A 26,087-nucleotide genomic window follows, 5' to 3' on the forward strand; every position below is an offset into this window, starting at 1 on the left:
AATGACTTGATTGACCAACCAATAGTTAACCTATATAAGCAGACTAAAAGAAAATCAAGAAAATAATATGTTAAATAGAATACAGAGATATTGCAAATGAAGGAATGATAACTTAGGATTTATAATAGTCTCCCCTGTGAAGAGCCACAGAAAACCATTGGGCCTAAATGACTTGATTGACCAATCAATAGTTAACCTATATACTTTTACTTTTACTTTTAATATGTTAAATAGAATACACACATATTGCAAATGAAGGAATGATAACTTTATATTTATAATAGTCTCCCCTGTGAAGAGCCACAGAAAACCATTGGGCCTAAATGACTTGATTGACCAATCAATAGTTAACCTATATACTTTTACTTTTACTTTTAATATGTTAAATAGAATACACAGATATAGCAAATGAAGGAATGATAACTTAGTATTTATAATAGTCTCCCCTTTGAAGAGCCATAGAAAACCATTTGGCTTAAATGACTTGATTGACCAATCAACGTTCAGTTTTCAGTCACGTGACCCACAACAGTTCTTGTGTATTGTTATTATCAGTTTGTCGAAGGAAGTTCCCCTTCGCCTCCGGATTTTTTGTGTTATATTCATCAAATCTGGTAAGATCCTGAGATGCGTTTGTTGCTTTATGATAATAGATATGTGAATATGTGCGCATGGGGGATTTTTAGACATTGGGAAGAGCGAGAAGAGAAATATGAGAACGATGACTACGAGGACCTTCATGGAAGACGCCATTTTGCAGATCAGCTGTTTTTGGGGGGACCTATTTGCCGTCGCTTTGTGTTGGCGTCTGACCGTCCAATTTCTTTCATTTATTTTTTTAAAATGAAAAGCCTCTGTGAATGGTATGGCTATTTTAGTTGGGTTTTTGTCGAAATTGTTTTACGTAAGAGTTCAGGGTTCGGCTCACGGGGCGGTAGGCTATTTGTAGGTTAGGTCTATCAATTTGAAATAAATATAAATAAATGAAAATATCAATAGTCATTAAGATAATCAAGTGATCTTAAGGACTATTGATATTTTTATTTATTTTTATACGTGTAAATATATAGGGAATTAGACCTCCCTTAGCGTGCTCTCTGGTTTTTGAAATATTACCTGAATTATAGTTTTAATTCAATTTTCTTTCTATATTTTAAATTTTATTTGTGCTAAGTTTATAAGTCTCTAAAATACAGCCTCAGGGTAAGGTGCAATTTGTAAATAACATATGAATAGATTTGGGAGGACTGCAGATAAATTCAATCATGTTAGGTTATTGAAAGGAAAAACCAAGAAGTTAAACCGTGAATATCCCAGTTTATCAGTAAGTGAAATTGCACTATCGTTAATTATAGTGAACCACCCAAAGGTGGACTTTTATTACATTAGTAGGTTCCATGTTGAAACGAAATTAGTCTCGAAACTTTTTTGATAATTTGTGAAGTTAATCCTGGCATAAGGTTACCTATTGCGAAAGTGCGCTTGAAGATGCTGTTCTTGCCTTTATTTCAAATTGCTGAAAAGGTCCCGTATCTCTATTTCAAATTGCTGAAAAGGTCCCGTATCTCTATTTCAAATTGCTGAAAAGGTCCCGTATCTCTATTTCAAATTGCTGAAAAGGTCCCGTATCTCTATTTCAAATTGCTGAAAAGGTCCCGTATCTCTATTTCAAATTGCTGAAAAGGTCCCGTATCTTAAAAGAAACTAGCTATACCAGTATAGATGGCATGATTCATACCTTTTTAGGACTTGAGCCCTGTTTTAATTCAAGACCTAGACCCTTCGTTAAGTTCGGGACCCAATCCATGTTTTAGGTCAGGGTAAGATTTCGCCCCTTTGTTAGGTTAGTCTAGGACCTGTCCTCTATGTTAAGTTAGGCCCTTTGATAGATACGGCAAGATCCCGCAGGTTAGTTTAGTGAAGGTTGATTAAGACAGTGTTGGAATAGGTAAATTATTTTTCTCGCAGTGTGTACACAACTATAATATCTGTAGTTATAAAAAAAAAAAGTTGTGAACATGAAGAAATATGGCCATTAGTGTTTTGAGATTTAAGGCATTGTTATATATTGAAACTGGCTTCTTAACGATAACTTTTACCGTTGGCATGTTGAATACAGATTGAAAAGAACATTACCAGTGGCTTCTACTCTTTGGTTTTGATGATATCAGGTTGTTATTGGGCAGGAATAAAGGTAAAATCTGCTATATAAACATAAGGGATGTTTTGTTTGTTGAGGGATTACTGAAGGAACCTCTGTTAGTGTTATACATCTTTTTACAATTATTTAATACAAAATTTTAGACGACGACTACCTGTTTATGGTTTTGTAATACGTCAGAAGATGTTTCGGAACTTAAAGTTTGTTGCTGCTATTCATACCGTCAGCATGATTGGGTAGTACATATTAGTCTGCTTCTGATTAAGGTACGTATCTTAAGCTAAATCCTTCAAGTTCAGTGGCATTACATGTAGTGTATAGTATATCCTGGATTCCATCCAACCATTTACTTACTTTAAGAGCTGTTTTACTTATCCCATCATACCTGGGAACAGCTCTTGCCCTGTAGGATCTACAAGATTTTATCATTCACATCCTTTAAATAACTATAGGATCACATAACTTATTCTGCTTGGATTGTGAAATCTGTGCTACCAGAGCATTTCACAAACAACAAAGTCAGACATTTGAAAGCCTGTACATCATCAGTCCTTTGGATGTCTAGTGGGAGTTTGTTATACAGTCATGGCTGCATAATGTGTAGCAGTTCTCTTGAAAATTTGAACGTCCAGTTCCGATAATTTTATTAGTCACAGCTAAAATTCATTTTAGCATTAACAAACAGAATGTGTACACTAGTTCAATCAGCACATAGTCCTTTCATCAATCTTATTCTTCAGCTTATTTTGTTTGGTAAATATTTTAGTTTTATTTGGTTAGGGCGTTATAGAATTAGCTGCAGTAATCATTCCTAGTAATAAGTCGGTTAAACGTAAGTTTCTAAACAAAACGTTCTTTCGGGTATTTCTTTACGAAAGCAATATTTCTGAGGTGATATTAGTAATTCTTACTTCATTATAGTGGCAAGTTACAATCCGGTAATATATTTAGTTCACAAATTCTTACTACAGTAGATATTGTGACCCACTTGTCATTAACGCTATATTTATTGGGATGTCTCCCAGATTTCTTATCTTTTTTTTCCTAAGCATTATTTTTATTTAGTTTTAGTGTTGTAAATGTCATATCTGGCATAATATAAGGTTTTATGACTTATGGAATATATTTGTGAAGGAGAAAATTCTTGTGTTGTAACAGATTAATGGCATATCTGTGTTAAACCTGATTGCTTATCCAATTTTAGTATGAATAATGTTTTTAAATTTGAGAGTAAATCATTGTTTTTTTTTTCTTTAGGTGTTTACGTTGGTGGTGCGTACCATTCAAAATTTGTCAATTTTTTTAGCAGAGGATACTTTGTAAACATTCATTAGTTATCGATATTTTTAAACAGAAGCAAGTGGACATTGTTCAAGGTTATTGATCAAGAAGTTTTTCAATCTTGTCTGTATCATGGAAATTATTCTCAATGTTGGGTATTGCTGATGTTTTTAAACAAGGCTTCATGGCATAGGGAAGCATTAAATTGGAGCCTTCTTGTGTTAGAGAAATATTTGCTTCATAGTTTGAAGTATATGAGGGATCTATTTTAGTGTTGTTACTCTTCTTCAGATATTTATTTTGATTGTTCATTACTCCTCTTTTAGTATATTTTTCTTTCCTTACTGGGCTGTTTATCCCTGCTGGGCCCTTGGGATTGTAGCACCCTGCTTTTCCAACTAGGGTTGTAGTGTAACTAGTAATAATGATGATAAACTGGTAAATGTTTGTATTTTCATTGTTAACTTTAGATCCAAAAATTATCAATGTTGCCAGTTGGTGGTTTGATCTTTTGTTTCAAGTAAAAGTAGAGGCAAATTTGCTTTTGGGATAATGAAAATAGTTGTAACACCTGTGTGGCATCAAATTTAAAAGTTTATGTTTTTCTGATTTTGTTGATTCCTGGAGGTTTTAGAATTTTTTCCGTGGCTGCTTTTTATACATGTTTTTTTTTTTTTTTTTTTGTGGGGGGGGGGGCGCTACTTTCCCTGTTGGGGAGCCTTGGGGCTTGTAGCTTCCAGCTTTTCTAACTTGGGCTGTACCTTTGCTGGTAATAATTTTATCATCCATGCTCTCCTTATTTTAACGAAATACGGTAATTATAGCAAACAATTTGGTTAATTTGATACAATACTAACCTAGTAAATGATTTAGCCACAGTGCTCCCGTGATTTTCCTTAACAAAATCTTTCCTTATACATTCCCAGCGAAATCCCCGACCCAGCCCTGCCCAAGTTCGAGGGAAGTGGGAAATCCAATGATTCTTCGAAATTCCCTCCTTTTAATCTTGTACTCGTCAACCTTTGAGCAGCAGCAAAACATATCTGTTGTTACCATGGTAACCTATTCTGAAAACCGCATGGAGGATATTTGTAGACTTGCAATATTATGGGTTTATGATGGTTTTTCAACCTTGGAGTATTAATGTGTGTATTATGCTGTTAAAAATATTATTGTAGCAATTTATTGACAGTCGGGAAATCCCACCATATGCAAGTAGTTGTTTTCCTTTGCTAAGCAGAAACTTCTTTTTTTTTCTTTCTCGTTAGTCATTAAAATTTAACGTGCTCCATGACTGCATTGTGCTTGTGAGATTTAAACCGTTAGATATCTAGTTGGGTTACGATTAGCATTCAAATCCATCTTTTGTCAAGTTTTGCATTGCCATAGATGTATCCTTCCTTCTCTGGTGGTGTACTGTTTGTGTTTTCTTTGCACTTTTTAATGTATTACTACTGTACTGCAGCGTTGCCAGATTGGTTAGTATAAAAAATCCCCAAAACAACCTAAATATCCCCAAAACAGCCTAAAAAATCCCAATTTCCTTATATATATTCTCTTCTGTCTTGATCACGTAGGTTTTATTAATATAGAAATTACTCAATATACTTCATATAAGTACAAACAAACAAATTCCAATAATATAAAGGCTCGCTCATCTTTGTTTCTTCATAGAACTTTGTACAGATTATCCCCATCAGTCACCGAAAATCCCCAAATCTAGGAATAAATTCCCGTACCTGGCAACACTACTGTACTTTATCGACAGTATCGTACAAGAGTTTGGCTCTATTACTGCCGGTAGGGTATGGTTGCCAACCGTACGACTCTTGGAGTCTCGATACTGGAGACTCTGGAGTAAGATCCAAAATGGCGAATGGGTTGGTGGGGACGTTGTTATATCGTTGGGTTCTTATTTCATTTAATATTGTTTCGTTGTACGTACAGGTACGGACGAGAATGTCGAGAAAAGATTGTATATCCTCATTTAATATCAGGTTAACCCCCAAGAACAATGTAGAAACCGTTCTTTTGTTTATGAGACGGTCCTGGGTGTTGGCGTTGTTCCAACAGCCAGATCTCTTCAGATTGTCCCCAAGTTAAAGTTAACTGTAGTATGCATTCTTTCATATCGTGGTCGTCGTCTGTACAAGTTCACTTAAATTATAAATATTGTTAGGTTTTGTCTTAGTTCACTTTCGTTAAAAAAAAAATGTAGTACATCGTAAGGGGGATTATATGGAGATATATGTTGTATAAACTAAAAGAAAATGTGTTAACGTCGACTTTCAGACACATTTTGCACCTTTACGTAAACCCTTGCATTGTGGCGTTCGTCTCATTTAAATACATACGCCTTCCAGTCAGTGCTGTGTATCTCCTCCCATCTCTCCCCCTTCACCTCCCCCCCCCCCCCCTTTCCCTACTGACTCCCCGCAATCATCCACCCCTCACGTGGCGTCCATCAGCTGTTTTTTGTGACGTCACTTCTGGGAGCTTGTTTGGGGGAGGGGTGTAATCCCACCATGGAGTATTGCCATATGCGGGTCGAGGTGAATGCCATGCATAATAATGTCTCCATTGATTGTTGCTTTCTTCTTTTTTTTTTTCTTTTAGTTTCGAATTTCCGTTTATGGAAGTGAAGAGTTAAGCATGTATCGATCGGTTAGATGATGATGCTTTTGTGGTTTACAGCTTTTGGTGTTTTTTAGAGGTTATTTGGAGTTTAAAGTCAGGCCGCTTATGGAAGGGTTTGTGCAACAGCTGAGCTTTTAAGCTGTCCCAAATCTGTTATTTTTACTGTTATAAGAAAAAAAATAAATATTGGTGTAGGAATTCTATCCAAAGGTTATCTTGCCTTGATTTTTCTCTGCCAATAATGTTTTGAATTTTTGTAGTATCAAACATTTTTAAGTTTCACACATTAATATATATATATATATATATATATATATATATATATATATATATATATATATATATATATATATATATATATAATAGTATGTATATATTGACTGAGTGTCCTTGTTTATACAAATGTATAAATATCACCAATGTTGCACGTGCCTTACCTCCTCCTCCTCCCCCTTCCCAATCTTATATTTCTATTGTGCGGGGGGTTTGGGGGGGAGGTGTAGTGTTACTAAATCTCCACTGGGATGGGGGAGGGGCCGGAGGAGGCCCCCGGGTGGAGCGAGGGTGTCATCGCCTTTTCCGGTTTCTTTCTTTGTTTTATTTTAACGTTTAACTGCTTCAAAGTTACCAACGTTTGAGACCGTTATTAAGCTTCTCCGCGGGATTTGTGAGAACTCCCCAGATTTCTTTTATGTGCTGCTCCTCACGGATTCCAAATCCCAGGGCGTTGTCCTTGTCATAGGTCAGTGACCTTCAAAGTAGGCTGTGGGGCTAGTCGACACCACCAGCAACACGTCATCCGTTTCGAAGGATGCTAGCATCGTCCGTGGTAGTTGGTACGATCCACCGGGATTTTTGGTGATTACAATTTCCTGTCGGTTCCGGTTGGGGAAAAGATGGGTTTGGTTTGGTTGGGGGGTTTAAATCTTATTAATCTATTATTTTGTTGGTGTGATCTTATATTTAGATTCATTAGGAAATGAGTATATAATTACTTTTGTAGGGGGTTTCTATGTATGTTGTAAGTTTTTATTTATGATATGATTTAAAAAGCTGCTAAGATTAACACATATACAGTATATATATAACAAGGATTCTGATTCACCTAAACGCTGGAAGTCGAGTTCAGAAAATATAGGAATTCGATAAAAATCAAAGCTTCTTCGCAGACTTACCTACACCCGCTCTCTCTCTTCTCTCTCTCTCTCTCTCTCTCTCTCTCTCTCTCTCTCTCCCCGCGTTGTTACCCTCTCCAGTCATTGACCCCGTGGTGGTATGGGAGGGGAAGACGGCTAAATGAGGGGAATTTTCAGCCTATCTGCCAGCCTGGCTCTCTCTCTCTCTCTCTCTCTCTCTCTCTCTCTCTCAACACCCCCCGTCTCTTGTGGTTGCTACTCAACTATTGTTAGTAGCAGTTGGATAAGGGAAAAAAACTTCTCTTAAGACGTGATCTGATAATGAAGTATAGCTTCATATAGGCAAATGAATCTCTCTCTCTCTCTCTCTCTCTCTCTCTCTCTCTCTCTCTCTGTAAACAGGTAATTCATTGATCCCCTTCAGTTTTTTTTATTTCTTCTCATCGATTATTTATCGATTGATGTTTCCGTGGCGTTGCTCCCAAGGGCTCCCCTAGGAAATGTTTTATATCGATCCGTGTTGATTGTCGTGGGCTGGTAATGCTAGAGTAGTTGGGGGGGGGGGGGGCTTACTCGGGAGGAGGTAATTCGATAGGGGAGGGTGCTGGGGAGCCTTTAGGGGAGTGTATGGGCGAACCAGCCGCTGTGGTTTGTTGATATGAAATGAGATTTTTAAACTTTAATTGTCTTTCAACTCGTTGAACGCTGTTAAAAATCATATATACACAACACATTTTTGTTTAATCTCTCTCTCTCTCTCTCTCTCCTCTCTCTCTCACTCTCTCTCTCTCTCTCTCAGAAAAAATTAATAGACATCTAACACTAACAGTGAAGAAGAACAAGAGAGAGAGAGAGAGAGAGAGAGAGAGAGAGAGATGGAAATAAACGGTTTAATGATCCCAATGACGGTAAAGTCACATATAAGAACAGTAATCGTCGAAGTCTACGTCTACAAACAGCTGTTTAGGGCAGGAAATTAGGGTCAGTATCGAGTAATTACTACCAAGGTGAAAAGTTTTACCTTCTTTACTTCTTGATGTATGGGACTCCCTATCTATCCTAAACGCGAAGAAAGCTAAAAAGGGGGGCAGCAGTAAGATTTTTGCGTTTTAAGTGAGACGGACTGAGAGAGGAATGGGGTTACGGTGTTTTCTACAGACGTCGAAGTTTAAGAGACCGTGGAGGAAGTCGAGACAAAGGGTCGAGACGTCTTTTCCTAGAGTACCGTGAAAGGGTTGAGAGAGAGAGAGAGAGAGAGAGAGAGAGAGAGAGAGGAGGGGAGAGAGGCCTGATATACCACTCACTTGGTTACCGAAAGACTGAAGATATTAAGGTTTTCAAGAGGAAACTGACGACTTTCTTGTTTTCAAAGTGTTTCGATACTGTAATTTGACGGCAAATGAGGAATTTGCGGTGTGAAATGCCGAATGCCTTGTACTGTATACGATAAAATGAATTAGGAAAGGTCCTTTAGAGAGTAGGTTTCCTTTGCAGTATAGGACCAGAAAAACAACCTTTAAAGTAAAGCAAAAGAACATTTGCAGGTAAAAGAATACGGTGCTTATAGAGGTGAGAGGGGGAGGGGAGAGTGTGTTGCTTATTATGCGTTCAAGAAGAGGCACAGATTGAAACTGTGCTTTGTGTACACACAGGCAAGCAGATTGATATAATCATCAGGGAGACAGACAGAAGGCTTTGTGCTGGCAGCTGAAGGGGGAGAGAAGCAGAGTATATCTCTCTCGCTTGAGGGTACACTAGGGCGCACCACTCTTAGTTCTCTAACTCTTGTTGTTTTGAAGTTTTTATAGTTATATATGAAAGATCTATTCTAATGTTGTTTCTGTTCCTAGAATATTCTATTTTCAGTGTTCATTACTTCTCTTGTAGTTTGTTTAATTCCTTGTTTTCTTTCCTCGCCTTGCTATATTTCCCTGTTGGAACCCTTTTGCTTGTAGCATAATGATTTTCCAACTAGGGCTGTAGCTTAGCTAGTAATGATAATAATTGTAATGATGACGATAGTAATAATTCAAGAGTTCGTGTGATCTCGGATTGAGGGAGGAGGCGTCAGAAGCCGTTTCATGATCACATTCACTTTTCTATGTGCCCTCGCGCTCGCTTTTAATTGCTCACGCACCCTCACGCAGGTGTGTAAATAGAAAGTTTCTAAATCAATTTGATATACAACTTATGGGAGATGATTTGCACGGAACGAATGTTACCACCAAAAACGAAATTTTGGAATTTTATGCACGCATATATGTTAAGTCCATGCATACATACACAAATCATCATCATCTGTAACTAGTTACTGCAGGACAAAGGCCTCAGACATCTTCCACTCGCGTCTGTTTATGGCGTGTGTATATATGTTTAAACATAGTGTATTTTATGTATGTGTGCCTCCCTTAGCATAGCAGAGATAAGGGTATGTGTGCCTCCCTTAGCATAGCAGAGATAAGGGTATGTGTGCCTCCCTTAGCATAGCAGAGATAAGGGTATGTGTGCCTCCCTTAGCATAGCAGAGATAAGGGTATGTGTGCCTCCCTTAGCATAGCAGAGATAAGGGTATGTGTGCCTCCCTTGGCATAGCAGAGATAAGGGAACACAGGAGTCACTGCCACGTTCAAATCTCTACTTATTGACTCTTGCATGAACCCCATGCTCATTACGACTTACACAAGTTGATACCTCCTGTACGCAGAATGCTCAGCGCAAGTTCAATCCCCTACGCACACCATTTCTTTCTACGTTGCAGGTTCTTTCAACGTACTCCGGTATATCCAGGCATTTCCTTTCCAATGTGCCTTTCGAGTCACATTCACACACGCACTCGTACATAGCGATGTTAACATTCTTGTGAAGTGGAGAAGCACGCCTCAAAATCAGCATCTTGCAATGCAAACTTGAGCGCTGATAAACACCTGCAATGCGAATTAGTAAATGTACGTGTCAATATCTCGGTTGTGTTTATCAAGGTCTATAGAATGGTGTTTATCATCTTGGATATTTGTGGGTTCGTTTAATGTGTATTCATTGCGAAAAAGGGTGGTCATCAGGATGGGGTCTCTCTCTCTCTCTCTCTCTCTCTCTCTCTCTCTCTCTCTCCTCAATTTAATATTATTTGAAATTTATACCTGTATTTCCCTCCCCCTTTTATCTTCATAGAATCTAGCTTCCTTGCATTGCTCGAGAGAAATAAGTTACACCTCTCACTTTGTTCTTTTATGAATTTTGTGATATTGATAATGTGGGGTAATCATACTATATATATATATATATATATATACATATATATACATATATATATACAGTATATATATATATATATATATATAATTATTTATTTATTACGTTGTTTACAGCAGGAGATTGTGCGACTTTCTTGAGTGTTTGGATGTCGTTGGTAAACTTAGAATTTGGCATAAGATAAAGGTCATTCTCTCTCTCTCTCTCTCTTCTCTCTCTCTCTCTCTCTCGCTCGTAGTTTTCATTTTATTTAACCATTTGATTTCCGAATATCCTATTTGAAATACTCGGAAAATACAAATAATTATTCGTGGTATGGGGAAATAATTGTACTAGTGGTGGTAAACCTTTTTCAAAAAAAAAAAAAGTGTAAATATTTCTGCTATGTCATCCTCCAAATCAACTCTTCTCCCTTTCCCCCCATAGACTTTATCCCGTTTCTGCAGTACCCTTGGCTGGCTGACAAGTAATTGGATCTGTTCATCATAATATAACTATTTCTTGATAGGGAAATAGCTGATTGCAAATCGTGTCGATAGATGATTTATTAATTTAGTTTTCCTTTGGCAGATTAGGGTTTCTTCGGGTAAATGCTAGTAGGAAAGTTAAAAAAAAATGGAATTTGTCTTGTGAATGTATTACGCTAGTTCAGCGTGTTATTGCCACAGGGTGTCGATACCTTTTTTAGTTGTAACAGGTGTCACGTAATTGCTACGAAATTTTCATGTGGTAATGTTGGCACACGTCGAAGGCCCCGTGGGACTTCTGGCACACGTCAGAACCATGTAGATATTGCTGTTCAAATAATAGCCACTTAATATTTCTGGTGTACTTCCAGACCCCATATGAGAGCTGGTGAAAAGTTATAAGACGTATAGTAATTGTTACAAGGCGAGGGCCATACGAATATCGTTACTAATTATGGGTTATTTGTGAGTTGTTTTCAAGTTAAGTGCCATATGCGAGTGGTTGCAAGTCAAAGGTCATGTGTGAGTTAAAAGTTAAGGAAGACGTTCTGATTTGTTAGAAGTCGGAGGATGTATTATTATTAATGTATTATTATTATTTTTATGGTTAGGATTATTATTATTATTGTTATTATCATTATTTTTGTTATTGTTACTTGCTAAGCTTCAACCCTAGTTGGAAAAGCAGGATACTTTAAGCCCTAGGGCTCCAACAGAGAATAAATAGCCCGGTGAGGAAAGGAAACAAGGACAAATTAAATATTTTAAGAACAGTAACAACATAAATATTTCCTATGTAAACTATAAAAAACTTTAACAATACAAGCAAAAGAGAAATGAGATAGAATAATGTGCCCAAGTGTACCCTCAAGCAAGAGAACTCTAATCCAAGAAAGTCAAAGGCTATGTCACTACCCCAAGACTAGAGAACAATGGTTTGATTTTGGATTGCCCTTTTCCTAGTAGAGTTGCTTACCATAGCTAAGAGTCTCTTCTACCGTTACCAAGAGGAAAGATGTAAAAAATCAACGGCCATGTGTGAGTTGTGACAACTGTGCCCTGTGCGCCACATGTGAATTACAGTTAAGGAGTAGGACCAAGTATAATTTGTTATAAGTTAAGAGCCAACGGTTATAATGCAAAGCCTGTTAGTTGTTGTGCAAGAAAACCACGTGTCGTGTGGTATTTTCGAGACTTAAAGCACACGAGGCTCCCAAGACGCCACACGATTTCTTTAGTTTATCCCGTTTCTTTTCTTCTACTTTATCCCGTTTCTTTTCTTCTACTTTATCCCGTTTCTTTTCTTCTACTTTATCCGGTTTCTTTTCTTCTACTTTTCTATTCAATCTTGATTAGGGGTGTGCATAAGTTGTCCGAGGTGGCCAGACGACTGGTATTGAAGAGTCAAGTGAATAAGAGACGAGACTAAATAAGTTGTGAGAATGTAGCAGCATTATTGCGTCCTCTTATCTAAGGAGTAGTGTTGTTAGTGAATGAATCAAAGTTATTGTTTTACTTACTTACTTTTAGAGGTTTATTTCTCGCCCTCCATCAAACACTAAAGGTCTGTTCAGGCGGGCCTTGGTGTATGAAAAAATAATTCCTTTCCAGTTAATATTTTGCTCTGTATCGTTATCAGTTATTTCGCTAGCATTTGTATTCAGGTTTAATAGTTTTCAGGTCACTATTATAACACTTTCTAAAAAGATAAGTCTTTAGGTTTTTCTTGAAGGCAGCCACATTTGTGCTATTCTTGACATCGGTTCCTTTTGATTTACTTTTAGGGCTGCTATTCTGGTCCTATACTGCAGGGGACCCCTACTCTCTACATAATCTTCACTGTCCTTTTATCGTATATATTCCAAGGCATTCGACAGGCCATGCAGTTATATTCGAAACCGAACTACCATCACCTTAAAGAAGCCTTCGGCCCGTGCCAACGACGCCATTGCATGTTGCATTGGTCTTAGCTCCTGGCTTGTTTACGGTTCAGGTGAGGACTGTCTTGCCGAGGGAGGATCGACCTTCTTGTTTCGCGACGCATGTAATTGTTTAGCCGATTATTATTGCGAGGGATTTTTTCCCTTTTTGAACGAGAGCATCATCCTGGCCCAATTTTGTTTCCTATCCCGGGGTTTTTATTTATTGCGGTGATTCATACATTATTCTGTTCTTAATCATTTTTGTTCTGGCATGATAGTTCTTGGTCATGTGCCTTCACATACTTTTCTTGGGAGCGAGTCTATTTTTTTTTCGTCTGTGGTTAATGGAGTTTTTCTTTGTTCAGAAGTTCTTCAATGTGCGATGACTAAGAACTCGGCTTCCTGGTTCATTTTAGCAGAAGGGGGTGGATGCTTGCAGGAGGACGTCACCCTCCCCCATTGAAGAGGGATACGTCGTCATAAGATGTGTTATAGGGGAACGTTAGGTTTAGATGTTTTCTAGTGCCGTTACACTCTCGAATATTGAACTATTTATTTTAATCTCGAAATTTATGTTGTTGCGACTTATCCGTCGGATCTTTAATTTTGCGCACATGTTTGTATTAGTGCCTTGTTTACGGAATTCCGACGAGTTCCTCGTTAAAGCTAATGCAGTGTTAATTGCGTAATAAGATCTGAGAGAGGGAATTTTAGCTCGTGTTGAAACACCCATATGGTTTACAGTTTACGAACAACAGTATAATTGGTATGAAGCAGTTATATGAGTTTGAAAGTAATTGGGAAAAAGTGATCTCCCCTATATTATAAAGAGCAACTCTCTCTCTCTCTCTCTCTCTCTCTCTCTCTCTCTCTCTCTATATATATATATATATATATAGATAGAGAGAGAGAGAGAGAGAGAGAGAGAGAGTTGCTCTTTATAATATAGGGGAGATCACTTTTTCCCAATTACTTTCAAACTCATATAATTGCTTCATACCTGTCACTCGAGTAGAGGAGAGAGAGAGAGAGTAGTCATGCCCTGGTGAGTGAACGTTATCCCTTTAGCCGTCATTTTTGACTGGTCGCGTACACTAGTCTACTAGATAGAGATGCCAGATGGAGATTGTTCAAAGGTTTTATGTAGAGAAGGGTGCAGTTGCTCAGAGAAGGGAAAGATGATGCAATGGCTCATTTGTGGAATAGAGTTTGAAAGTTTTTGCAATAGGAAACAGTCGAGATTGAACTTACGTAGTTATTGATACACCAGGAAGTTTAGTGCGAGGGATTATAGATATGGATAGTGGGTTAACGATGCCTTTGTTTTATAAAGTTGTTTTTTTTTTTTTTTTTTTTTTTTTGTGCACAAGTTTTGATTCCCACAAGTATTTCAAAATGAATATAAAGAATGCAATCGAGATGAGGTTAGAGGCAAAACGAGAAAGACGGAAATATTTTAGTTTAAGATTGGAAAGAAGCTGGTATGTATGAAGGTTTGGTTGAGCCCACTCTCCTTTATGGGATTGAAGATTGTCTGTGCAAAGAAGGAAAATGGTTTTGTAGCTGGTGAAACGAATTAGTATATTAGGTGTTAGAAGAGCTGATATTGAGAGATGTGAATGTGTGTTTATAGAAGAGGAAAAATGAGTGGGCATGTTAAAGGGGATCAGTCTTGCCAGAAGTTTTTGGTTTTATAAGGTAGAAGTAGAAGAACACCTGGCAAGGATTGGATGGGTAGAGACTGTTAAAGACGTATTTTATAGAAAGGGCCTTCATTTTCAGGAAGTACGAAAATGTTTCCAATTTAAGGGTTAATAGTGGGATCCGGTTTGGGTATAATGTTGTTTAATTATTGTTTTTCTCTTTGTTTACTTGTAAGTACTTTTTTATTACCAAGTATCGTTATTAGTTTTAGTGTTTGGGCTTGTATATTTAGGAAAAACACGTTAATATTTGAAAATGGAAAATCTATCTATCTACCATGGTACTTCCTCAGTTTTGGGAGGAAGCCGACATCTAAAGGGATATTTATTTTCATGAAAAAATACTTTTAAGAATATCTATTATTAGCTATTTTTATTTATTTTTTTTTCTTTGTGAAGAAAGTATCGTTTACTTTTTGTTTTTATTTTACCAGCTGCTCTTGTGTACCAAGTATCTCTCTGTTCTCAACTTAATGCCAAGTCACCTCCGCATTGTTTGAGGGCACAGACCTGGCGTATCTGGCAATGGCAACCTAAAATCTCTCTCTCTCTCTCTCTCTCTCTCTCTCTCTCACACACACACAGGTAACGGATACAAATTGGAAAAAGATATACCACTCAATGTGGTAATTTCTTTACATACAAAATAGCAAATACGTGGAGCAAACTTCCAGCGGATGTAGTAGACGGTAACACGGAAAAAAAGAGTTCAAGAATAAGTTTGACCAAATCATAAAAACTCTAAAACGTATAAACTAGCTCGCTTAACCCAAGATCAAAAATGGAATCTTCGCTAATGGACTGAAAAGTCTTTGAGATATCCAAAATCCTTGTAATTCTCGTTACCCAAAATAAGTCAACCTCACATCTGAATAATTTTGATAAAGACATGATGGATATTTGTTTGACATGAGGTATCGTAGGAAGGGGTGGGGAGTAAATACTTTATTAACAACATTTCCATTGAAGCCTTAGATTTACAGTTGTGTTGTGCTGCATCATCTTGTTGTGGAAACCATTGAATAAATTCACCCTATGCCACTGCTCCCTCTGATTAGAAGCAAGGTGTAATCACACTTTGGTTTATGGTGGTCTTCCTAATTTATGTGACCCTGTGGGTCCCATTTAGCTATGTAAGAATGTTCCGTACCTGATTTTAGATCGTCAAGTTGTTTTGTCGATTTTGTTGAAAAAGCGATTGAGTTGGATATGTGAACTCCGTAAGAATTAATCTCTCTCTCTCTCTCTCTCTCTCTCTCTCTCTCTCTTCTCTCTCTCTCTCTCTCTCTCTCTCTCTTTCTACGAATATCTTGTCTCCCGTACCCTTGCCTTTGTTTGAAAAATACCGAAACACATTTTCCCCTGTAGGCGCTAGATGACCTTAGAAACAGCAGCCCCTCCAATAAGTTGAATGTTCCCATCTGCCCCTAGGATTATCGCCTTTCCAGTCACACAAAACTCGCGAGGTTTTCTGTTGTTCTTAGGCTTGTTTATAAACCCTTCAATGTTTTGCCGTTCTCATGCTCTTAAAAGTCATTATGAGGAAATGAGCTAATATTATTGAGATTTGGTACCCAAACAAACACACTGGTAATCCCAGTTTCGTCTTGGTCAGGGCTCGAATCCTTGGCCGATCAGAAACTATTATCATAAAAGTTGATTCACCCTTGGGACTCTGATCCCGAGGCAGAGTGAATTCGATGTTAAAGGGTATTTGTGTCTTATGAATAAACGCGTGTATTTATTTGTTTGCTTGCTGAAATTAACTGTTTGTAGAATATGGTGACGTAAGAAGAATTGCCAGGTAAGACATATGTAGCGGCACAGAGGACTAAACGAGAAGCTTAGGGACGGGTAAGGTTGTGAAGATGGCTTGGTCAAGTAGGGAGAAGAGGGAAAAAATAAAATATTTCTTAAGAGGAAGTCTTACATTAGAAATGGCTGACTTGTTGTTGTGAAAGACAAAATGAAAAAGAGAGGCCCGGATGTATAAATGGCATTGCAGTTAGTATGAAATGTGTGTGAACTATACAGGTTTTCTCAAGACCTACGTCTTGGGTATTCTGGGGATGCTTGACGTGCTGCTGATTATCTTTCGTGTATAAATTATGTTTAGACGTTCAGCTGCACAGAGGGATCATTCAGGATCCAGCATTTTAAGTATGAATGGCTCTGTTACTCTTCCACCTCATGTTAGTTTATATATATATATATATATATATAGATATATATATATATATATATATATATATATATATATATATATATATATATTATATATATATATATAAAATCCTAAAATGGTTTGGAATCTTTTCAGAAACTGCCATTCAACACTTTTAATGTTCTGTTTCTTTCATTTACTGCATCTTGCTCTTAGCATCAGCTTGAGTTTCTGCGGTGTTTCTTGAGTTTTTTCATTCAAGAAGTTTCATGGATGTCTGGAAATTGGTGAATAACTGCTTGTTATTGATAGACGGACCAATGAAATCTCTCTCTCTCTCTCTCTCTCTCTCTCTCTCTCTCAAATATGTACTTAATGTACAGGAAGTTCATCTATGAATCACCAGTTGTATGAATGTGGCAGCGACAATGTTGTCCAATGAATCTGGTGTATATTTGTATCGGGTATTGTTAAATTCCCTTTTTATTTCCAAATTTTAATCCTAATTATATCAAAGAACTTCTAATGGACATTCTGTCATGGAGTTAGTCCAGCGTGTTTCCGCTGGGGGCACATCCTCATCCGGCGAACCAAACGTACCGTCTTCCTGTCATAATTCATTGGTAATTTGGTTTGGTTCGGATTGAAGAATGAAGCAACTGTGTGCCTTGGTCACACAGTGGCCGGCCGTTCTAGATGGTATTTTTATTTCGCCATTTTTATATATTTACTTGTGCTTGTAAAGTGGCTACTTTACTCTTGGCAAGGGTAGAAGAGATACTTGAGCTATGGTAAGCAGCTCTTCTAGGAGAAAGACACTCCAAAATCAAATCATTGTTCTCTAGTCTTCGGTAATGTCATAGCCTCTGTATCATGGTCCTTCCGCCGTCATGGGTACAGTAACTTCTTTTGCGTGAGGGTACACTGACATACTATTCTATATTATTTCTCTTCATCTTTTTTTTTTTTTTGTTGAAGTACTTATAGTAAGTATATGAAAGGTCTAATTTAATGTTACTGTTGGTGAATTTTTTAAAAATTGTTCATTGCTTCTCTTGTTTATTTCCTTTCCTCACTGCTATTTTTTCCTGTTGTAGCCCTTGGGCTTATAGTGTCATTTTCCTCAGGGTCGTAGCTTAGCTTATAATAATAATAATTATGATTATGAGAGGGGCCTACAGTACGGTGGAACTGTTCGTGCAAAGTGAGACCAAATACACGTACAGCAGACTAAACTAGAGGGACACTCATTAGAGAGAATGCTTCATCACCACTCACCACTCCAAGCAGTCTTATTTTGCTCTTAAGTCTATTGCGTACTTGTATTTTGATGTGATTTATTCAAAATCTAGTGGATTTGCCCTTGGAACATATCCCACGTGTACAAGTTTCGTTGAAATTGGTTCTGCAGTTTTTGCGAGATGTTCACAAACAAAAAATAAATTAGACATTTGCCATTTACTAGACATAACTATTATTTTCAAAATACTGCTGCGTACTTGTACTTTGATGTACTTTATCAGAAATGTTACAGGTTCATCATTGGTTCATACTTAACATGACTGCCAAGTTTGGTCAAAATCGGTACAGCAGTTTTTGTGTCAAGTTGCTGACATGATAGATGTAGTAATATAGAAATGTTTTTGTTTTTTTTTAATCTACATTTATTAAATTATTTATGTTTTATGAAAGCTGCTTCATATTTATTGTTGCTAACCTATCTACAACTCTTACAGTCACGATTAATGGTAATATAAGAGAGGTGGGACTAAAGTGCATGTAAAGTAAACTTCTTTTGACTCATTATTCCGATCTCTCTCTTGATCATTGTTAACCTTTGCAATTATTAATAAAAGACTCACAAGCCACTTTTTGAGAAGTGCGAAAGCTTTTGAAGGCACCAACAACAACAACAACAGCAGCTTCAGCTTCAGTACCAACAATAACAACAATCGTGGTATTCTTTCTTTCTGTAAACATGTATTGATACATTTCTATTGATCCGTCAGTTGTAGGAGCCCACCACTGGGCAGACGAAAGTCCTGTGGTACCCTCTGGTTGAATATGCAATTGCAAGCCGTGGACAGTGAAGCAGATGGTACCATTATGAGCACGCCTGCACGGTGCACACATGGAATTTTTGGCCCCTGAACGTCCTGCAACTGGCCTCATCCAGTTTGAAAAAGAGATGGGGACGTGTGTGTGTGTGTGTGTGTATTGCTTACTTCTGATATATATATATATATATAAATGATTTTTTATGAAGTTATCTATATTTTTACATTTGTTCACCGATTGAAAAGATTTTTTTTAGAGGTTATCAATAGTGTTTTATGGATTTCGAGAAAGGAGAGAAAGATATATATATATATATATATATATAAAGAGAGAAGGGGCTTTTCATATTGAGAGAGAGAGAGAGAGAGAGAGAGAGAGAGAGGGGGGGGGGGTTAGCTTGGCATAGAGAGAAATGACTGATAAATGGGGAAGATAAGAGTGGTAATCGATCCGATCCCCTCTCCCCATAGATTGAGAGTGACGATAGAAGAACTCTGGTATGGAGGAAGAACAGCTGACGTTTGGGCCATAGAGATTAACCTCTCCTTTACCTCCTCCTCCTCCTCCTCCTCCTCCTCCACCAATAATGAAGGCGGCTGGGTTTCAGTTCAGCACTTTAGGGGTAAAGCTTGTCCTTTAGAAAGGTAGAGTGGGTTTAACTCTCTCTCTCTCTCTCTCTCTCTCTCTCTCTCTCTCTCACTTGTTTGTAAATCAGTTTCCTATATTTTCTAATTATTCCTTTTTTTCTGTTTCCTTTAACAGTTTGCCATTGTAATATTCACCTTATTCTTCGTCAATTAGGAGATTTCTTTGTCCTGTGCCTGATCTCGTATATTTGTCTTGCAGACCATAGGCCTCCGTGAAAGAATTTTCGGTTATTTATACACAATAGTTTAGTTTATTTTCGTAGTATAATGATAAGATGTAATAAGCAGTTTAAAACGTAACTTCGTTGAAAGGGAAGTACAGTAGCACGAGGGAAATGTTTGAAAAGTTTATAAACTTATGAAAAAAAAAAGTGGGAAAATTTAACAGGAGAGATGCCAGTTTTGGTAATTCATTACATAGCAAGGTCTCTCAGTGGGAGATTTGAGGTGAGAATTTCAGTGCCCGTTTTATTAGTGGAGAGTTCATTAGTGCTAGGAAAAATTTCATTTCAGGTTTGTGGTGGCCTATCGAAAACGTCCCTGCCTGGCGATCGCCGGACTGGGGTTTGTCTCTCGCTCAAGCTTGATAGTTTCTTGTGTCTACAACCCCACCATCCTTGTGAGCTAAGGAGCGGGAGTTTGGGCGAGTCCAAGTTAATCTGCCGAGTCATGAGCAGCCATTGCCAGGCCCTACCTGATCTTAGCTAGGTTGGAGAGGGGTCTTGTAATTGTAGTGTTTGTTGTAACTAGATATTACAGTATTCGAAGGCCTAGAAATATAGAAATGTATAAAAGAGGTCAAAAGGCTTAATGTAGGTTTAATATCTTTATGAGAGCGTTTAATCCTATAGAAAGAATGAGTTGTTAGTTGATTAGCAACGTGAATAATTGCTTAAAATTGAGGAGGAAGAAGAGGCCAAGTTTTAGATCAGTTTAGTGAATTATGTTCGAAAGGAAGGAATTTAGAACCGTCGTGCCCATACGTTATAGGTTCTGGTGAATGGCACTATGTGTGTGTGTGGATGGTTCCTTTTGGAATGTGGCGAGGATGATTTTTGTTTATTTTCTTCTGATCATAGGGACTTATCGTTGAATTAATCCTGTTTTTGTTATTATTATTATCATCATCATTATTCTTATAATTATATATATATATATATATATATATATTATATATATATATAGATAGATAGATAGATAGATAGATAGATAGAGCTGAATTATGAATGCACTCACATTTGTGAAAAAACGCCCCCAACAATGGCAACTTTATACACGAGCATAGAATACCCTCGATTATTGCACAGAGTATATATACATATACGAATGTACCTTGTTGCTCACAGTGGGCTTTCAGCACGTTTAAGGATGATATGTCCTTAGGGAAATCTTTCTCTATCTCCATGTTTAATATATAATCTTGTTCCCACGCCTGGATACTTGAAAATAGAACACTTTTCCCTTTGAAACCTCGTTTGTAGGTCAACTCCGCTGCAGCTGAAGTGAATTTATAAATAACTATACCTTGAAGGGATTCGTTGCAAGGTTGTGCGTGTGTGGTTGTCTCTTCATTTTGGGTTGGTTTGAAATCATCGTCTTTAGTATTTTGTTCCATTGGTCATTCTCTCTCTCTCTCTCTCTCTCTCTCTCTCTCTCTCTCCATTGTAATTTTGTTGACAATTAGATGGAGATCGTATACTGTTTATTTAAAGCCTATTAGAGCAAGAGATTAAAATATGTGCAATAGCCCATTAAGTTATCAGAACAACAACAAGTCCAATATATTTCATGAAAATTGCATGTTAAACTCTGTACAACCAACAAATCCTTTTGACCCGAGAGTAGTTCTTGATGGTTTCAAACTCTTGTAACCAAGATATATTGTCTAGCTACTGTATGTTCTAGAGCTTTCAAATATGCGGCCCTAAGACTATACAGTAAGCTTCCACTAGACATCCGAAAGACTGGAGTTATTAAGTCTTTCAAGAGGAAACTGTAAGACTTGTTTTCTAAAGGCTTCGATAATGTAGATTTGACTATAAATGAGCAATATGTGATGTGAAATGTTGGATGAATGCCTTGCAATGTATATGATAAAGATTAATTATCAAAAGTCATATAGTGAGGAGGGTTCCCCTGCTGTATAGGACCTGAAAAGAAGCCCATGAAATAAATGAAATATGTCTGGTATTACGATTGGTAACATCTGGAAGGCCTCAACTCACAATCCGGGCTTATCGGATCTGCAATTCTCTCTCTCTCTCTCTCTCTCTCTCTCTCTCTCTCCAACGTAGCCAGCTTTCAAGGCTAGGATGCCACGTTCGAGTGTAACATTTGAGGAAGACTATTCAAGTAAGCAGCAAGTTGGTATTCCGTTGTTAGCTGACCATTACGGGTTGCAGCTAGAGATAGAGAAGAAAATGTGATGTGTGCATCTCCGCCATAACACTTGTATACCACCCTTCAAAGGGGGTGGGGGTTTCGGTTGTCGCCCCGATGGGGTATTCCTTAACCTTGAATTATTAATCCTCCTATTCCTTATCCCAGGTGAAACCATTCAAAAGATTCTTAAGTACTTTTTTATGGTAGGTGCAAAGTTTTACAAAATGGGGCGATGTCTGTTATTAACATTGTCAGCCCTATTCATTCTCTTGTTTTTCCTACACTCTCACCTAATGCATAGTTTTTTCTAAATAATGATAATAATAGAGTACAGAAAAGTCCCCTGGTTAAATGCAAGCCTACGAGTCCCCGCATTATAAACAAGTTGCCCCTTCCATCTTAAAAAAAGAGAAATGATTGTAATTTGTGTTGCCTTGAAAAACACCGCCTCTGCCTCCTTTGTCCGAAGGACCTGCTCGGGAGGAAATGCCTCCATCTGGCAGACGGCAAGTAAAGGGCCCAGGTAGTATCTGAAGGGGGTTTTAACCGGCCGTCTGGCAGTTTTAGTTACGGTATACAGCCAGAGTTTTATTTTACACGCTGCTGCCTGCTGGTCATATCGTGAGGAACCTCTCTCTCTCTCTCTCTCTCTCTCTCTCTCTCTCTCTTTCAGAATATAATAGATAAGATAATAAAACATTAAACGTTTAAACTAATTCAATTCTCTACCCAAGAGCAAACGGGGTCTCAAAGGATGGTTCGAAATGTTAGTCTTTGAGACATCCAAAATCTTAGTATCTCTCTCTCTCTCTCTCCTCTCTCTCTCTCTCTCTCACGTTGAGGAAATGCCTACCTGTCAGCCCTTGGCGTTCCGTGAGAAGGGACATTTTCCGCTGAAGGTGGACTCCGTAATAATGGCACTGACACTCTGAGCAAACGCCCTTGCTCGCTAGCATTATCCTGAATTATCCTTAAGGGCACTTGCCTTTGTGGCGTATACGTGTATCCTTTTGGAATCCTCGCATTTACATAGTTTTTGCTCAATCACAAGCGTGAGCATTTTGTTAAACAAAAAGTGGTTATTTACCTCTCCATCCATTTTATCAGAACAGCACTGTTTTGACAATACTTTGTATATCGAGTGATTACAGACTTAAATTCGTTTTATAATTCGTTTTACAATTCCTTTTATAGATGAGTTTATATATATATATATATATATATTATTATATATATATATATATATATTATGTATATATATATATATATATTATGTATATATATATATATATATATTATGTATATATATATATATATAATATATTATGTGTATATATATATATATTATTTATGTATATATATATATATATATTATGTATATATATATATATATATTATGTATATATATATATTATGTATATATATATATATATATATATGTATATATATATATATATATTATGTATATATATATATATATATATATATATATATATATATATATATATTATATATATATATATATATATATGTGTGTATATATATATATATATATAAATAATTCCCACGTTCTGCCCAACAAAAAACGAATGAATGAAAGGATTCAAGGAAGAGTACATTAGATTCACTTATTTGTGCAAGGCACACCTGTTTTGTCACCGAGTAATTTATATCAATATTATACGTATTGTTGATTTCGTTTGTTTATCTTGGAATAGATCTCTCTGAAATTAGTTTAGGAAACAAGAGGTTGAACCAAGTTTTGTAAGAAACAGGAAGCTGCCACATTATGTCGAAAACTGGCAATAGGCGACAGATGATCATGGACTGTGAATGGATTTGGTAGCTAGGGACCTCCTGAACTAAGAACCATTGAAAGAGTGAAAGTCATTGGGATTCTGGCCTTCCAGATGTAAGGGGAATAGTTCTCAAGATGGAAAGGAATTCAGATTCGCTTGTCCTGTAACTTCTCCAGTGGATAAAAGCAGAAGAAACCAGTTTGACTGCTAAGTATGCTGCGTTCTTTGAAGAGACGATCCCATTTTATTGGTTTAGTGGAACATAAACTTTTGTTTAGATATGCAAACATTTTAAGTTTTGTTATGTAACAAATATATTTAGTGTTTGTAATAGGAGAGTTAGATAGGTTTTATGAGGAAGAAGGAAATAAAGCCAAGCTGATTATGATGCGAGGGTGCTAATATCTGACTCTCTCTCTCTCTCTCTCTCTCTCTCTCTCTCTCTGTCAAGGTGAGTGTGATAGCATTATATATATATATATATATATATATATTGTTAATGTGTGTGAGGGGTGCGTCTGTATGCGTAGGAAGGTTAATGTACAACATTAATTTATTTTATCTGGCATTCATTAAACAGTCACTTTAATGATATTCATTCCGACTAAGACGCCGAATCTTGGCCTGAACTGCATTAGTAGGGAACACTTGCTGAAATAGTCTGATCTAAAAGCAGAAGTATTAGTTCGACAAATAATCTATCTTCATAAATTTTCCCCCACCAATATAATATATATATATATATATATATATATTATAAAGGACATAATGTACATAATTATTTAATTGTTACTTTGTTTCATTACCACTTACATCGTTATCAATCTTATTCTAGATATCGTTTGCAGTTTAAGTTATGCTCGTCAAGCCATCTCTTCTCACGTTTACACATTGTAAAAAGAAATGTGTTTTTTAAAATGCCCTAGTTTCTGCCGATTCTCAGACGGGGGTCTTGGGACAAAGAAACGGTGCTTATTTTTTACTTTCATCAACTTGATCCCTAAAGCACTGTTTTGACGATAGTGTGTCTATCAAGTGGTTACAGATTTAAATTATAACCTAACCCTTTCCAATCCCTTTTATATATATATATATATATATATGAGGGTTTGGCTAAAATTACACACACACACAAGGCAGCATACATGTCCTTCCAATATAAACAAGCGCGAGTGTAAGGATATGAGTGAGATCTTTGTCCTAAACGGTACTAAAAACTTTATATATATATATATATATGTATATATATATATATATATACATATATATTATATATATTATATATATATATATATATATATGTATATATATATATATATATGTATATATATACATATATATATATGTGTGTGTTGGTTCGTGAGGTCTGTTCAGGTCGCTGAAATTTGAGATTTAGTGTTTGCTCCTATGTCTACACGTACACATACCATTAACAGTTCAAGACCTTCGAGTTTTATATAAGGACGTTTAGGCCTAATGACGCTGCATTAGCTGATAGGCGGCGACGTTGCAGATGTTCATGAGAAGGGGAAAAGGAAGCAGGTGCTAGACTAGTGTGTGTGTGTGTGTGTGTGTGTCAACCCTTGCAGCTGCCCTCTTTGCGACCGGGGTTCAACGCTCCGGACAAGCGTTTTACTGCGTTCGCTTGATTTTCATATATGCTAATGAGCGAGACAGGAACTAGACATTAAAATCACTATATATATATATATATATATATACACAAACCATAAAAAATGACCGCTAAATATTTAGAAATAAATGCACACACACACACACCTCTCACCAGGGTATGATTACTCCCTCTCCCCCCCACCCCAAGGATGGGAGAGGTGCGCGACCAGAGAGGAAATTATTTATATATGTATATATATTATATATATATATATATATATAATTATATATATATATATATATATTATATATATATATTATATATATATTATATATATATATATATATATATAAATATGGCACTGGTCATTGGCATATTCGTGATTTAAGAGACAATTATTCCCACTTCATTATGTCTTTTTGTTTTCATGTTTTACCTTTCTCCATTTTTTAATCTCCCTCCCTCTGTCTCTTCTATCCTTCCCCTGTCTTCCTCCGTGCTTCCACCTATGTTTGAATTCCTTTTGGAAAGAGAAGGAAGTTCTTCCGTTTGACGTGTAGTGCTCGAAACAAAGGAGAAATAATCCCAAGCCTTTCCAGTCCTTGTCTCCAATGGGGATTTTGATGCCCTCCCACATTCCACTCCACCCTATCCCTTTCCTACCCGCAGTCAACATTTCAACCCCCCTATTCCATAGGCTCATTTATTCTCTTAATTATAGTGTTCAGGCCTTTTAAGTCTCTCTCTCTCTCTCTCTCTCTCTCTCTCTCTCTCTCGCGTAGGTTGGGTGAGGAAGGAAGTGATGTGTCATTTAGTAATCCCATCACAATATGTAGTATATTTTCTGCCTCTAGTGCATTTGTCTT

At 37.0% G+C, this 26,087-nt stretch overlaps 1 protein-coding gene across 2 annotated transcripts in view; it reads left to right on the forward strand.

Annotated features, from left to right (window-relative positions):
* Positions 1–501: 501 nt before the first annotated feature.
* drn (doctor no) overlaps positions 502–26,087 on the forward strand; it is a 117,844-nt gene continuing 92,258 nt past the window's right edge. Inside the window, exon 1 of one of the 2 annotated variants that reach the window (XM_068353974.1) lies at positions 502–614. The gene's annotated coding sequence lies outside the window, so the exon portion shown is untranslated. The remainder of the gene's footprint in view (positions 615–26,087) is intronic. The other variant, XM_068353975.1, reaches the window with a different exon arrangement.

The sequence above is a fragment of the Palaemon carinicauda genome, chromosome 30 (genome assembly GCF_036898095.1).
Source record: "Palaemon carinicauda isolate YSFRI2023 chromosome 30, ASM3689809v2, whole genome shotgun sequence".
NCBI classification, from domain to species: domain Eukaryota; kingdom Metazoa; phylum Arthropoda; class Malacostraca; order Decapoda; family Palaemonidae; genus Palaemon; species Palaemon carinicauda.